We start from the raw sequence: 15,187 nt of genomic DNA on the forward strand, positions 1-15,187 counted from the left end.
AAGTCTTAAAATTGCCAAGTTTGGGGACCCCTGGATTAGAAGATCTCGGAGTTCCCTTCCAACTCTATTATTCTATGTTCTATGTTCTTGTTTTCCAAAGCACAGACATCATTAAGTTGTTTTGATGTTATATTACATTGTTATTTTACCATCAGCTGCCAGTTTTGTTTTGAATATTATATTTAGCATTGTATGTTTTAAAGTTTTATATTGTGGTTTCCATTTAACTTGCTATGGTAAAGGGCAGCCATAGAAGTTCAAGCAAATAAACAAACAGGAAACACAGCTAAAGGCTTCATCCCAAGCACGGTTCTCTACAGGGCAGTAATGGATGGTGTGGTTTTTTTTACACCAGCAAGTGGTGCTGGGTGGATGGGAAAAGAAATCAAGGCAGGGAAACCCACCAGTTATTGTGCAGTTATAATGCTAACTGTAAGGGCAAAGTTCTTTGCACTCTTACTATTGAGGCAAAATATGACTCAGGCACTGAAAAATATATTTTTTTTCCAGCTGATTTTTGCAGCAGCATTGGTAAAATGCATATTCACATGTCTTTAGTCACCCTCCTCAATAAAGTGTGTGAGGACCAAGCATTTCCCCCACCCCTTTATTACTTTTAAAGTACGGGTAATCCTTGATTTACAACCATTTGTTTAATGACCATTCAAAGTTACAAATGAAAAAAGTGACCTATGACCATTTTTTCACTTGTTGCCAGGGTCAACAAGTGATCATATTTTGAAGCCTTCCAACAAGCAAAGTCAATGGGGAAGCCAAATTCACTTAAGCACCACGTAACTGATTTAACAACTGCAGTGATTCACTCAGAAAATGTGGCAAGAAAAAGTCGTAAAATGGGGCGAAACTCCCTTAACAAAATCCTCACTTGGCCACATAAATTCCTGGGCTCAATTGTGGTCGTAAGTTGAGAACTACCTGTATTACAAACTTTACAGCGGTTGAAAGAAGTGGGGTGGATTTAACAAGGATGCAGCACATTTTTGTAAAGCGGTGCTTTGCTTCAACTATGCAGCAGAAGGTTGAGGACACGCCACAGCAGAAGGAGTGTTGCTCAGAAAATTAATATGCTGAGAAAGGAACAAGCAACAGAGAGTTTCTTTCTTTCTGTGCCTCGTCATTCATAATAGGGGTCAGTTCTCATGCTGTTCTGGGAGGCAGGCAAGCCCTTATTGCTATTATTAATGAACACACCATTGAGAGGGACACAGGAAGGCTTTGGGTATACTTGTTATGTTTTCTTTTGCCAATCTGACCCGCATTTTTCCCCTTCCTCCCTTGCAAGCACAAGCTGATCTCCAACACTTCGCTGGGACACATTGACCGCTCAGTAATGTTTTATACTTGGATATATTTATTTATTGAAGTTGGGTAGATAATTGAGGGAGGGGGTATTGTTTGGATGGATCTATTTCCTGTGTTTTGGATTCTTCTTGCCTCTATAGTGCTATATAGTAACTCAGAGATGGTCAGAGTTGAACTGCAGGTCATTTTAGAGTTGAAGGGGTTTCCTGGAACTTGGATTAGGGTGCTCATTGGACAGTTGCAGAAATGTTGGTGGCCAGGTTGTCCCCTTGGTCTTCTTTGCCTTGATCTCCATCATATCATGACACCTTCTATTCTCCATCTGCCTGTTTAAGTTTCCCTGCTTGCAAATTTGTTGTATTTTTAAACAACACTTCACAGTGCAAGGGCTTTATACTTCCACCTCTTTTCAGACTACACAAAGAGAATGTTATTGCTAATGCAGTCAAATAAACACTAATCCATCACTATAAAGTGTGTGACAGACCCAGGGAAAACTCCCTGGTTTTAGTAGTAAATCTTGTGAAAATATCCACAAAAGGATTAATCCTCTCTCCTAAAAGGCTGAAAAAAAAAACCAAACCCTGGGCATGTGTGTAGCACATGCATGACTTATTTAAAGTTTGTTGTTTTAAAAAACAGTCTCTATATTGTGTATGGCACACGTCCAAAAGCATTGTGCAGAAGATTGTAATAGAGGAAAAAACGGGATTTTTCTATTGCTCAGCAGAGTCAAGCTATTCCTATGCGTTTATCAATTTCCAGCAGATAATGTACTTTAGATGGGAAGTTCCAAACATGGCATCTGTAAAATTCTCTCAAGTTCTAGAACTCAGTTACTTTATGTTTTAAAATTCTGTTTGTTTGGAAAAATAGGAAGTTAATATTGCAACACAAAATTCCAGCCTCGAGCAACAATATCTTCAGGCCCTGTAAGTATCTCAGAGACACTCTTAGAAAATAAAATGATAGGCAGTTGCATAGGTGCTTTTCTAGAATGGTGCCTTCATGCCTTGAAAAATAGCCAGAGGTAATTGGAGATAACATAGAGCAGGACGCTAGAGAAGATGATACAGCACAAATTATCCATTTACCTTCTGTTCAATAATTAGTTGATGATTGACCGGGCACTATTCTTATTCTGGTATGTTATTTTAATGAGAACTTAAAATATATGCTCAAAATTCCCAATGTGTGCATGATCTCAAAGGTTTTGGTAGCTGTATTCTAGACGGATATTGATTCTGGAAGAAAATGAGCAATTAAATTCTTCTCATGGCATTTTAATTGGTGTAATTTGTGATATTTACAGGACTTGAAATAGTTTTGAATAGGATGCAATTTTCTTTTTAGATCAATATGCATTAAAATACCTATTCTTTTTCTGCTCTGATAGACATCCTAAATACATTTTTTTATCTTCCTCCATACATTAGCTGAATCCTCTGTACATCATTGAAAATCTCCTCTTTTTGCAGATGAATATCACTGAAGCTGGTCTAACCAGGTCGTTTTGCTTTTTCCCCTATTGAAGACAGGGTACGTATGCACTGAAATATATCCTTGAGCTTGGAAAGGAAGAAGAAGGAGGAAGGAGGAGGAGGAAGATGAAGGGGAAGAAGAAGAGGAGGAATGTTCTCTAATCAGGTAAGTGACCAGACTGCCACTGAATCAATGCACTGAAAACTGAACAGCAATTTCCACAGCACCAAAAGCCAAAAGAATTCCTTGAAACAATCTAATTCCTAACCCCTTGCCATTGTTTCCTATTCTTTCAGCACTTGGCGTCTAATGTACTAATAATACTGTACTGTGTCTAATGATAGGGTCATCTCCTAAGGTTCAATTAGTTCCTTTGCCTGCATGGTTACTTGCCAAAAACATTTTAAATGAAGTATTTTTAAATTAACTTTATTAAAAATGTTGGTTTCATTGCACCTAAATTTGAACAACAGTAAAATCCTTTTACGATATCATAGGAGCTAGCAGATCAGCTTGGTGCAAAGCAGCTTCAATTATAATCCCGAATTGATTTCACCTTTAAGAGAATATTATAAACACGTGGAAAAACTACAGGTTTTCTGCTCTGATAAAACATTCTAAATACATTTTGTTAAAAATTGAACTTTTCATAAGATGTATTAAGCTGCAAATCAAGTAAACCTCTACACTATTCAGCTGCTACTTGTCTAAGTTTCTTGCTGCAGCAAGGAAGCAATACAAATGATTGCTTCCTGTTGTTTCCAAAATGATAGTGACACTTTCAGATTAGAGGTGCCCAACATATTTCTACATCAAGGATTTCTGCATGCCCTATGTGAAATACCTGCTGCACAAAAACAGGAAATATGATTCAACTCCTTCTACATTAAAGTAACATTAAAAAAAAACCAGTTGTTTCTTTATGAGCTGCCTTCTCACTTAGAGTAAAATAATTTTTCCAGTGTTCTCATATGAAAAGAAAAGAAGATAATGCATTTTCCAAGTAGTTGGACTATGTCTGATGTGAGCAATATGACTGCTGCTTTCTTGGCCGAATTTGGAATGACATTTCCTTTTGTGAGATGGGCAGCTATGCAAATTTCATTAGTAAATAAATAAATTATGTCCAGCAGTTTCACTAAGGCAAGAGCAAATATGATACCCAAGAAGAACTTGCAATGTGCAAGCAACACAGCCTGGCTTTGTAGGACAATCCTCAGGTTGGCTGCAGCTATAGGATATGGAACTTGCAAGCTTTGTATGACTCTTACAAATGTTCAGATCAGTTGTATTAATTCCCTTTATTTCTTAGGCTCCCTGAGTTATTTTTTTTTCTGTGGTTATTGTTCAGGTAGCTCTTAACTTACAACCACAATTTATATTGCCAAGTAAGAATTTTGTTGAGTTTTGCCCCATTTTATGACTTTTCTTTCTACATTTGTTAAGTGAATCACTGCAGTTGTTAAATTAGAAATATAGTTGTTAAGTGAATCTGGCCATTGACTTTGCTTGTCAGAAGGTCACAAAATATGACCCCGGGACACTGCAACCATCATAAATATGAACCAGTTGTCAAGTATCCAAATGTAAATCACATGACCATAGGGATGCTGCAAGAGTCATAAGTGTGAAAAATGTTTATAAGCCACTTTTCCCAGTCACTCAATGAATTTAAGTCAAGGACTACCTGTATATTTACAATTCAAGATTCTGATCATTGTCACTTCCAACTGCAATTTTTATTTAGTTCTTGATCTTTGAGTGGGAAAGCAGTCAACAAGTATTCATAATACCTATGCATACAACAGATTGGATCGTCTTTCCTGTAATTCAACCTGCCATTTGCTTTCAGAAGTTCCATCTTAGGTTATTTTCAATGCAGAAATGGCCCCACGAGTAATTTCATGGGCCTATATAGTCCTCAGCACATTGCCTCCTGTTCTCTAAGCCTCCCTTACCTGTGGTGAGGCTGCCTTAGAGACTGCTCTGTTCCCTTGTTTGTTAAAAGCCGTGAATCTGCTGTGGAATTGCTCTTGCAATTTGGCTGTTGCAATAGGAAAGAAGAATTCCTCTTCTACCAAGAGTGATTAGTGATGCTATCCTAATTGCCCTGTCACATGTTACTGACTGGCCCACGTCAAACACACGTTGTCATCCTCCCAAAGGGCCAACTACAGACTGCCACTGTTTGGTAAGTCTTCTGCATGGGGACTGTGATGTACCTGGTGGCCTTAGCAACCAACTCAAAGTCTGGTGTATTACAGGAAGAGGTGGACTCTTGAGAATTTGTTTAATTTAACAATTGGAATGCTCCGCTGTGCTGAAGAAAGCTGTTGTTGTTAAGAAATGGCAGCAAGTTCAAACAACAATCAAATAGAAAGGAGATGAAAAATACACCCAATCACAGCAGGAAGGGGGGGAAAGGGATAGTGATGCTTGATTATATTATATATTAATAATTATATATTATATTAAGCACATAAGAAATTCTACCAGGAAAGTGAGCAAATTATATGAATAATCCACTGTAAACAGAATCCTCTGTTGTCAAAAAGATTTGGACATATTAACTGGAAAGCTGGAAGAATCATTTGTATAAGATCTGGAAAGTGGTCATTATGCTGTAATCTAATGTGTATATGTATATAATAGTCACAATTTCTTTCAGCAAAGACTCCAAACGTTCTTTCTATTTCACAATGCAGAAACAAAGCATAAGGAGAAGGGTGGCTTTGCCTAAGGAGAAAACATTTCTCCCCATCATTGTCTATTTAAGCAGTCAACAACGGGATAAAACATGAAAAGAGGCGGGGGGAAAGAGCAGGTGTTTCTTCGTTTATGAAAACAATTAGATACTACCAAATAATATTTTCAGACATGTTAAGTCTTCCATTATTATGTCAGTCAGAACTGGAGAGTCACAATAGATGCTTCTAATCACAGTGATGCAGTAAATGCAGTTAGAATATGGGCAACAATCAGGAGATATGTAAAAGTCAGCCTCCAGTTTTAATTGTTTGGATGTATATGCTGATGACTTGTATAGACTCACAGACTTGTTTTTTAAAAAAAGTCACAGGAAAACAACTGCAACAATAACATCCACAGTAAGCAGAAGCAGTATGCTCTATCCCATATTTGGGTAGACCTAGTTGCCCTGATAGACTGGTTTCACCGGAAAAACACTTTCTCCCCTGGTATAGCTGACAAAGTGAGGAGATTCCATGGTTTAGAGGTTAATACATCTACCTAATATGTAACTAGCCCAGGTTACCAGAAAGGGAATGGCTAGCTGATGAGAGCTAAATAGCTCAAAATAGAACAATACTAGTCACCTTTCATTTCTTTGTTGGTAAAATATAAATTCAATATCCACGATAACAGTAATTAAATGTCCACAATGACAGAACTAAAATGTCCATGGTACAATGCAGTGTTTGGATTCAAATTTTGTTACTATCGGTTCTGTAAGGGTGGCTTGGTGGGCGTGGCAGGGGAAGGCTACTGTAAAACCTCCAGTCAGAGGTGAGATTTGCTGGTTCTCTGAACTACTCAAAATTTCCACTACCCATTCTCTAGAACTGGTCAGAACCTGCCGAATACCACTTCTGGTACAACGAGTAGAGAACTTCCATGGTAGATTGATAAAACCTTAAAATGTTGACAATGTCCATGAATCTCATCTTATCCCAAAACAGTCCAAAGCACAAATATGATACCAAAATGTATATCTTTATCTGGACACAGTGGCATACTTTAAATGAGTGTTTCTTAGCCTCAGCAATTTTAAGATGTGTGGACTTCAACTCTATGGTGCCTTATTTTGAAGATGTGGTTAGCAGCTTATGATGCTATCTTTTATTTGGTTTTACAGTTATCTTAGTCGTGTTCAGTGTTGCTATTTCTGAATACAGATACAGAATTGCACTGTAGTCTTGTAATTATGCATTTTTACAGATGTGGGTAATTTTTTTTTTTCACTAGGAACTTGTTTTTGTACCAAAATTGGAACCATATATAACCATATATTATACAAGCTAACAAAATGTGTTCATTGAAACAAAGCATGTGTCTGTGGTCAGATAGTTTAGCCCTGATATCTAGGAGCCAAGAAATAATCAGTCCAAAATCAATATGAAATAACTGCAATGTCACTGTTGTTTAGAATGAGATTGTATTGAATTGCACATACAGTCTGTTTTTATCTATTTCTGAATGGTATGTTCCAGTGGTAGGTGCAAATGAAATTGACACCAGTAGCCAGCATGCACAGTGAGAAATTAGGCACTGTAACTGTGAATAAATGGGTAAAGCTGGAACTGAATTTAATAAATAAATACAGTGCGAAGTTAATGCCTTTTTATGCAAAACCAGCCAAGGGAAAAAAAGGAAAGGAAAACGAACTATAACCCACTAAGCTGTGCAGAAGAGAAACTAAAGCGATAAGGCCAAACACAATAAACAAAATGATTTGGAGCAGGGCTGGCCACATGTGTTATCACTCTGCCAAGGTCTTTGGTGTGGCCTGCCCAGCTTGTGGGTCATCAAGCCAAATTAAATTCACTGTATATCAATCCACTGGGACTCTCATATGTTTTTGTTTGAAACTGCAAAACCCAGAGTATTGTCAAATATCTGGCTTGCACAAATCTTTCCCTGGTGTTCAGCTGGGTGAACCTTTGTTATCCTGAACCTACCCTGCATTAAAAAGCGTGACGGCAGCAGCATGACCTGGTCTCGTTGATCATTGCTGGATGTAGAGATTGCCTGTCTGACCAGCACAATTTATGTCCCTGTGCTTTCCTCTCAACATAAGAACAAGGCGAAAGCACACTTACGTGGATATGAGGAAGGATCTATGCAGGCAGTCCCTGACTTACGACCACAGCTGAACCCAAAATTTCCACTGCTAAGCAAGACAGTTGATAAGTGAGTTGCTCCCCCATTCATGACCTTTTTTTTGACACAGCTGTTAAGTGAATCATGCAGTTGTTAAGTGAATCTGGCTTCCCCCATTGACATTGCTTGTCAGATGCCTCTGTGTGTGTGTGTGTCTGTGTGTGATTTATAGTCACAATTGCAAAAGATGACCTCATGACCCTGGATAGGGCAACTGTCATAAATACAGGCCAACTGCCAAACGCCTTAATTTTGAACATGTGACCAGCAACTGTTGTAAGTGCAAAAACTGGTCATAAGTCACTTTCCTCAGAGTCATTGTAATTTTGAATGGTCAGTAAACACACTAACTGAGGACTATTTGTGGCCTGTTTGTTGAAGGGCACAACAGTATGAAAGTTCCAATACATCAGCTGGAGATGTTTCAGCTCAAACCTCTTTGTGATAAACTGCAATAGCTGCCCGGAAAATAGACATCGGGGATGGGATTTTCCTGGTTCAGAGCGGTTCAGACAAATCCCTTGTTCTGACGATCAGCTCGCTCCGAACCAGTTCTCTCAGACAAGTATGTGGGCCCACCCACGCACCCCTGACTTTCTTGTGTTTTATGTCTTTTTGTTAGAGCATAGCTGATTCGCGCGGCAGAGTTAATTTGCTGCACCTCAGCTGTTTTCTTCAGCTGCAGTTGAAGGTAAGTAATAGCTTTTTTAAATGCAGAGCATGCGCGCAGAGCACACATTTGGTGTGTGCACGCTCATTGAACCGATTGTTATACTGGTTGAATCAGACCCCCGGTAGACATGATTATTTTAGGTCACATACATCAAACCATTTCTTGTCCCAATCCCTCCTAAAGCCATTTGAAATCACCCTGCAAATATTATGCCCATTTTCTAGTGGACACCCAGCAGACACACAATGTTCTCTGAGCTACTACAAATTCTTAAGCAACAAGTATGACTACATTCTCTCTTTACCAAATAAAAATTACAAAGGCATGTTGTAGGCATGTATTTGTTGGCAAAACAAACCAACAAACCCAACCCAACCCAGGTGGTTGTCATGAAGAGACGCTGGCCACAAAGACATCATTCCTTCCATATTGAAAAATTTCTAACAAACGATGGTGATGAAGTGATAGTCTGCCTTTTGATCAGTCCATGTTTCTAGTATTAGAATATTTCTAACCAGCAAAATCCCTGAAACTTTATTCTGCACCTATCCATTTGAACTCCAAAGGCGGATCTTGTAAAATAAAAAAATAAAAGAAACAACAAATTTGCCAAACTCAGACCAACATCCAAGAATGAACACAAACAGATATTCCTCAAATCATGAATGTGAACCAAAGAAGAGACTAGAGGAAATTTCTCCAAGAGAAAAATTTTAAATCTGGTTGTATAAACAAGAGCTTCCTCCTTGTAATCAAATGTTTATCCTGGAGATTCTGACAGAATTGTTTCGTCACAGCCCACAAGTCCTTCGTAAGGCATGATTTGACTTTCACACAGCATAAAATCTTCTTTTGACCTGCTATTCCTCCTGTCAGTGTGAACCTTGCAGTAATAAACTTTAGACTCCTCCTTTTTGGCTGAATTATGCAGTGGAATGAGCTAGACCTGAGTCAAGGCAGTTCAACTGGTAGAACTACGGGGTTTAATGGTCTAGTCACTTAATGCCTGTTTCCTGACCTCACCAGTGACTTTATGATATGCATGAATTCACACATGCAAAATAGCCAACTCTATTTAGTTTACTGAGTTCATTTAAACTCTAATGCAATCACCCCCCCCTTTTTTTTTTTAGTTATAATACTCATTTAGGAAGGGATGAAGCTTTGGGGGGACATAGAAAGGAAGAATACTTTCTGCAAAATGTGGCAAGCTTGTGTATGGAAGCTTCCTGCTTGTTCAGTTGAGTAGGACCTTGGCCGTCTCTCCAAACACTTTTAAGTGCAGCCATTAAACAAGCAATTTTGCAGTTTAAGAGATGGCCTTTTAGTTAACAGGGATGCTGGTTTTATTAGTTCTCTCAGTGTACTAACATCTTGCTGAAACTTCAGGTTCACTCCACAGGGACAGTAAAAGGATCATCACAAAGCATAAAATTGTGGAACTGTTTATCTGAAGAACCAATAGCAACTCTACCCAATGACGCATGAGGTAGAGTTGTGGTAGAGAGGTGTGTGAGTTCCAGAAACCTCCCCTGCACCTGCCAAAATTGTTAAGGAAAGATTTTTCCAGTCTGAAACCCCTCTCTTTTTTTTCCTTTAGGAAAAATAGGATGACCCAAGGCAATAACTAAAAAGAACATTCTAATGATCTTTCTGAACGTTCTCCTTGCCCCAAGTCACAGAATTAAATAAACGATGAAAACGTCTATTTAAAAAGAAGCTTATGTTCTAAGCAGCATCCCTTAAAAATGTTTGTGTCCTGATGACATGGTAGTGGCTGAGTCCAATACTCTGCCATGTACCTTTTTAGAAGGTACATTTTGTAACCATTGCTAAATGGATCATATTTTGCTCCTGGAAAGAGTGATCATTGTGCCGTTAGCTACATCTTTCCTGCAGTGCGGTAAGAATTATTTGTTTCTTCAACCACAGCTAGTTTTAAAAATGGGAGAGGAAAAAATTAAAGGGTGTTTATTTCTCTCCATCGACATTGTAAAGAATACCCCAAGCTTTATGCACAACAATTCACTTGAAGATGGATTAATTTCTCTCTTTGTATTTTTTTCTAGAGTTCATTAGGTTACAGTCATCTTCCTTGAGCTACACTTGATGTCTGTCTTTCCTAGACAGAATGAATGGGTCTTTTCTGGATATGAGAAGCTTATTATACCTCCTTGCAGTGTAGGTCCTAAATGAGTGCAGTCACACAAATCCATAACTACACACACACAGAAGTGTGGAAATGAGATTCATCAGTAGGAATCCTGTGAGATTTATCGGAACAGTGCATTGTATTGTTGGTGGCAAAGATCCCTGGGCTTAGAACAATTTCGTATCCTGACTTATCAAAACTATGAAAAAAAAAACTAGCCTCCTCTGCCATTTTGAATGCTCAGTGTAAACGTTAGCTCCTGCCGATTTGAAATTTGTTTGAAATGACTAATGCAGGAATCTTGAATCATATTTCCCCTGCTTCTCACCCCACAAATCCAGAGTGCTCCACATTGTTTGTGTTGGTCTGGTGGTAGTTGAAGTTTTGCAAGATTTAGGGTGTGTATAAGATGCTTGTTTACCACATTCTGGACAATTGTAAACATTGTCATAGGCACCAGCATGGATTTTAATCAACAAATAGGTGCCAATCAAGTGGGTTAAAATACAGCTTTCTAAATGAAATATTATTTGTTAAAATTCTTCATTATATTTTTTTAAATTAAACATATCCACATGATCAGTGTAAATGTAAAGGAGTCATTATCTTTATTATCTTTATGCATGTCAGAATCTGCCTGTTGCACATTGGAGTCTGGTCTATCTTTATCAGAAATCCACATTTTCTGACCTGAATAACTCAAGGCTAAAGAAATTAGCGGCTAGATACAACACAGAGACAGGAGACTCAATAATCACATTTTGCTGAAGGCTACAGGAACGGGCACCCATGAGCCTCAGATTTAAGTTAACTACAATTCCCAGAAGCCCTAATTTAACTGGCCTTTAGTGGAGGAGCATGGGAATTGTTAGTAATATTTGAAAGGCAGCATAAATGCCATTTTTATAATAGCTTTCAAGTAGTTTAAAAGTGACAGACAGTGGGTTCTTATGGAGAAAATGTCTATTGATTTATTTATAAGACTCATGTGGCTATTCATTTGATGTGCCACCACTCTACTTGGCTAGCAACAGTAATAAAAGAAAGAACTGTAAATTTAGAACCTGGCACTTCACAAACACTTTTCAATAATCAGGAAATAGAACCCCCAGATTCAAATCTCACCCAATCCCAACACTTGGTAAAGAACCAGCTTTTAATGAATTTCTGGAAGGCTAAAAGGTTGGAAGCCTGCTGTATCCCAGGAGGAAAGGAAGATGGCAACATTTGAATGAACAGACTTGGGCATGGCCACCCTATCTGACCCCATGGAACAGGCAGATACTCTCAGGAATTTATAATGTCAGTCCAGAGGTTCTTCAAACAGTCCCTCCAGAAATCTAGACTTGTCATCTTCTTTCCACAGAACATCAGGATTCTTGTGTCTGTCCCAGCAAATATTAGGTCCTTCTTATCCAGTTGTTCTATTGCATGTTCATGATTGCAACTCCAGAGAGTTGAGAAATCAGAGTTAGACTCCCAGGATGATTGTGTTAAAATCTAAGGTTATTATATTTAATGTTTTGGATGATAACTTTTCCCTGGCCAGAACATGTAAAAAAAAGGATATGTCTTTAAAATATGCATCTATTAAGGTCTGATTAAGGAAAAAGCATAGATAAATCTAGCTAGATAGTGAATGAATTAATTGGGAACATTAATGTTGTTATTAATAATGGAAAGTGGAACTGGAGGCAAGGAGTGAAGAGAGAACTAACTCTTAAGGTGTCCTGAAATATATAAGAATCTATCAACTTGAGTGTAGGTCCATGCACAGATTAAATATATATTTCACCATGGTATAGCACTAATGTATAATGTATGGCTTGTGTGCAAGATCCATAGAAAATTTTCATACAATATGTGATCTCCGTACAAAATGTGCCAACTTTTCTCTGGCAGTTTTCATTAGAACAATTTCACAAATCCCTTTCTCTCTCCCCTCCATTATTAGTGCTATCTGTAAGTAGGGACTTTAAACAGTTTCAAGTACTTTTCAATTCTACACTAATATTTTGCAATCTCAATTAAAGTTTTTGCAAACTTTAATATATGTGGACTTCAACTCCCAGAATTCCCCAGCCAGCATGGGAATTCTGGGAGTTGAAGCCCGCACATCTCAAAGTTAATGAGGTTTAAAAAGTGATCATGGTTCAGACATGTGGCTTCTGTAGCAGAAGGAAGGTTAAGTCTTTTTTTTCACAGGGACTTGTTTTGTTCCAGGTGACAGATGTCTGCTTCATACAGGTGAATACTGTGGCATTAAAGTGCAGAAAAAGAGGAATGTTGGCTGAAACCAGAATAAATATCACAATACATTTACCCAAACAATTTAACCAGGTGTAATCTGTCATGTAATCAGTCATTCTTTTTTTAGTCTTTGTACTAAAAGTGTACAACAAAATCTCTTTTGAGAAATTTCATTAATGCTTTGGTTTCTTGTCCAATCTTGTTCCATTATACATTCAAATACAACTTTCAACTGTTTTGCTTGATGTTTTATGACCAATGGAAACACAACATAACTGTTTATACAAGAATGTGGCATACGTATTGCTGCATTTGATAAACATTGCTCTGTTTCTGCCAAAGAGAACTGCAGACAAAAATATTTCCCTTTCCTCATTTTGTTTTGTTCTTACTTTGTTATCAGGGTACAATCTCATGATTATCAGCTCTCACAATGATAACACCACAATTGTAGATCACTTCACCACTACACTGCATGATTTCAACTGATAATTTTAGGTTGTAGAATTTGTTGGGAAAACCTCCAAAATCCCAGCTCGAAACTGCACACGTTCTAAGGCTCAAATGTACTATAGGACATCCAGGCAAAACCTTTTGTCAAGATCAAAGCAAATATTTTAGGGGGAGGTGAAAAGTTGAGAGGAGAAAGATTTCTGATGCTAAACTGGAGGTGGGAGAAATCCAGGCACCACGTGCTACCTACGTCAATTGTGCCATAATGGCTCCCTGTCAACTCTTTCTTTTCCTTGTCTTAATGATCCCCAGGCCATTAGTGATCCAATCTGAAACCACCATGAGCTGTACCAATATTAAGGTAGAGTTTTTCTTCTCTTTTATTTTACCCAGGATAAAAATGATTTTATATTGAAAGTAACATAGATTTGGATGATTTGCTGGTTTGCTAAAGATAGAAAATGTCAACATGCTTAATATTTTTTTAATCCTTTGAGCTAGAATTAAGGAAAAAATGCCTTACCAGAAAGAAAAATTAATCAGTGGAACAGCTTGCCTCGAAAAGTTGTGGGTGTGACATCACTGGAAAGTTTTTAAGAAGAGATTGAAGAGACTTTTGTCCTAAAGAGTATAAGGTCGCTTTCTCAAGCAAGGAGTTGGACAACAAATACAAGGTCCCTTCCAACTCTTGTTATTCTGTATTATTAGCTGTTGAGCAAGTAAGTCATATGAACATAGCACAACCAGATCACTAATGTCTAACACATCTGTTTTATTGTTTCTGAAGACTGATATTTTCCTGGCTGGGACCCTACAACTCTTCTGCTCCCCATGACCTTGGTGATTACTCTATAGGAAGGATACTAGATGTTTGTTTGCTCTCAAATGATTCTTATTGCATTCGGTAGCATCTGTGACAAACATCGTTTGCATCTGATGCAAAATAACAGTAGCCTGGTGATGGCTTTATGCAAATGCTATGATTACAAATTGCTGTCATGACATCTGATAGAAATATCATGCCTGTCTTTAACCCCTTCATTGTGTTTTCCTACATACTTATAGTACATATAGACCTTTAAGCCATTAAACATTTTTTAAAATATGGTGCTATCCCAAAAATATAAACATCTACTGAAGCCGTGAAAAAGTAAAACCGTGATTAGGCAATTGACGACACAAGAACAGAAAACAATTGTTTATAGTGGATAAAACTCATTGCTTCATATTCACAAGAATATTAAGAAATTAAATTTTTAATTAAAAATAAACGGTCTCCTCTACATTTCTGCTTCACATAGTTCCCTACATGTAATAGTTTTAGTATTCTTCTAGTTGGATTTCTTTTTAGTAGAAAAATGTTTGATGTGTTCTTCAGTGTATACCAAAGTGTGCTAGCAAAGACACCTTGCAAATCCTATTAGTAGACTGTCATCTAGTGGCAAATAGAAAGCTATTTCTTCACTGTGGAAGAAATGCTGGGAGCTGTAATTCAACATTTTCTTCATAGTCCTCCCCTGAATTCTCAAGTTTAATTAGAAAAAATAATCTCTAATGCAGTTTTCTTACTTATGGACTAAAGTGAGCAAGTAAGTCTTCCAACTAGTCATCAGTGGGGGAAAAAACATAATTATTGTGGCCAATGACTGCAAAGGATATTTGATAAGACCAGGTCATTAACTGCCTTATAATTATCTTTATTAAATCTTAATGCAATTAACATAGTCATCTTTATGTTTAAATTCTGTTCTGTGTCTATTATCCTGTCCCCACAAGCTTGTTCTCTGTGGGCTTCAAGATTTTTTTTAAATGACATATTAATTTGTTGAGCCAGAGAACCATAATGGATGTTTCCAGTAGCAAACAGGAGTAAAAGTGTAAATGAATGATCTTTTATTTTCTGGTTTTAGTTATTTTAGACCTGCAGACACTAGCCTGACATGGTATGCTGTCAG

The 15,187-nt window shown here is 37.6% G+C and overlaps 1 long non-coding RNA gene across 1 annotated transcript; it reads left to right on the forward strand.

Annotated features, from left to right (window-relative positions):
* The first annotated feature begins 2,856 nt into the window (after window positions 1-2,856).
* Window positions 2,857-9,867, forward strand: LOC148125888 (uncharacterized). Its single transcript, XR_015743713.1, has 3 exons — window positions 2,857-2,970; window positions 8,327-8,395; window positions 9,767-9,867. It is a non-coding gene; the product is annotated as an uncharacterized LOC148125888 (long non-coding RNA).
* Window positions 9,868-15,187: the final 5,320 nt, after the last annotated feature.

The sequence above is a fragment of the Pseudonaja textilis genome, chromosome 4 (genome assembly GCF_049901715.1).
Source record: "Pseudonaja textilis isolate UNSWEBS1 chromosome 4, rPseTex1.2, whole genome shotgun sequence".
Classification (NCBI taxonomy): domain Eukaryota; kingdom Metazoa; phylum Chordata; class Lepidosauria; order Squamata; family Elapidae; genus Pseudonaja; species Pseudonaja textilis.